The sequence below is a fragment of the Mus caroli genome, unplaced genomic scaffold (genome assembly GCF_900094665.2).
Source record: "Mus caroli unplaced genomic scaffold, CAROLI_EIJ_v1.1 scaffold_22675_1, whole genome shotgun sequence".
NCBI classification, from domain to species: domain Eukaryota; kingdom Metazoa; phylum Chordata; class Mammalia; order Rodentia; family Muridae; genus Mus; species Mus caroli.
Genome location: NW_018389549.1, coordinates 6,914 through 8,751, shown reverse-complemented (window position 1 = coordinate 8,751; position 1,838 = coordinate 6,914). Strand labels below are relative to the sequence as shown.

At 44.5% G+C, this 1,838-nt stretch overlaps 1 non-coding gene across 1 annotated transcript; it reads right to left on the bottom strand.

Annotated features, from left to right (window-relative positions):
• Positions 1-1,766: 1,766 nt before the first annotated feature.
• On the bottom strand, positions 1,767-1,838 carry Trnac-gca. The gene has a single exon. It is a non-coding gene; the product is annotated as a tRNA-Cys (tRNA).

Genomic DNA, 1,838 nt, shown 5'->3' with positions numbered 1-1,838 from the left:
GCCACAGCGGATGGACATAATTACACAGACCTAGTCCAGCCTCATTTTAATAAAACAAAAAGGGGGAGATGTGGAGAGCCGTGCCGTGAGCAATTGCCATTATAAGATGGTGCTGGCTTCTGCTGTGCCTAACTAGTAAACAAGCCTTGTGCACAAGTGCGAGAGTGAACTCACGCCTAGTCACTGCCCATCTCGGGGCATAGTAATGAGGTGATGGGCGAGCAACAAATCAGGAGCTGACATGCCACATCAGTTGCTGAAACGCCACGCTGAGGGCTATATAAGCAGCACCATTTTCCAGGGTCGGGGTCTTCCCTCCTTAAGAAGCAATAAAGCTTGCCGCAGAAGAATCTGGTTGTCCGAGTGTGTTCTTGCCGGCGAGAACGATAGCTCTGGACAGGCCATGTCACTCTCCGGAGACCATCCACTCTCTGACTCTCACTTCTCCACAATTCTGAGGATAGAAACCATTCTTCAGGTTATTTCTTCTTCTGATACATCAAGGGATTTCATAAGAGGGAAGAAGATGGGAGATAATGGAGGCTGTTTATTCCCTGCTCAGGAAGGCTGGCACAAGAGTCCCTGAATCATTAATGTGAACTCTGCTATGGCTTGTGCACTATGAGTTGTATCTTGCTTGGGCCTGATTTAACGAATGACTTTTCACATCTGTAGCATGAAGTTGCTTATGTAAAATTAATAGATGTAGCCAGGCATCATGGTGCACGCCTTTAATCCCAGCATTTGGGAGGCAGAGGGAGGTGGATTTCTGAGTTTGAGGCCAGCCTGGTCTACAAAGTGAGTTCCAGGACAGCCAGGGCTACACAGAGAAATCCTGTCTAAAAACCAATTTAAAAAATTATTAGGTGTAAACAAGTGTATCTGAAACATCCCTAGCACTTTTTTGAGACACAGATAGGTCATCTAAGGTACTGTTTCCAGTGTACCTGGTGTAGGTTTTCTTGAGTGGGCACTGAGGATATTTGCTCCTGGCCTACCCTATCCCACTTGTGTTGTGTTCTTAGAACACATGGTGTTTTGAACCCAACAAAAGGGGGTTTCAGCCTCATAACCTGCCATGCAGGTCATTATTGCAGTTCACAGAGCTCACAGCTTGGCAAGACTGTTGGTGACTTTACAAAGCACCCTCCAGTTCCCCCAAAGCTAGCCAACAAGGAGGATGCTTCCTGGTCAGTGCCAACTTGGTTCACCATGTCCTGTGACTAATATGTGTGGTGTCTTCATCAACAGCATTTAGTGAGTGTCCCAGAGCCACAAACATTTCTTATTTTCTCTTAGTGTCAAGTACTACTGTTGACAAGTTAACTACCATGATGATTTCTTGTCCTGTATGTATCACCTGCTCCTTCTAGCCTAGGGTTTTAAGATCTTCTCTTTGGTGTTAAAATTCTTTGACACTTCCTGTGACAATCATCAATTGTGCCGAATAATGTAGAAACTTAGGATGGAAGCCCACATTTTCCTTTATGGGAAAATATCTTATATTTTGTCCTTCCATCATTTTCTGTTTCTAAACATTGTGCAAACATGTGGGGGGGCAGTGGGGTTGCATAGATTCAGAGTCTTATAGGTGTGTGAGAATTCTTTCAAGTACTCTTAAGGCTAAGTCATATTCATGGAAGATATCAAGTTATCTTGTATTATGTAGCCCAGAGAGGGAGGCTATGCAGTTTACTCAAGAAACTTCAATTAATGGAGATCTCTTAGCATCATTGAAGACCCAGTACCAAAATCACATTTAACAAAGGGGGCACCTGGATTTGAACCAGGGACCTCTTGATCTGCAGTCAAATGCTCTACCCCTGAGCTATACCCCC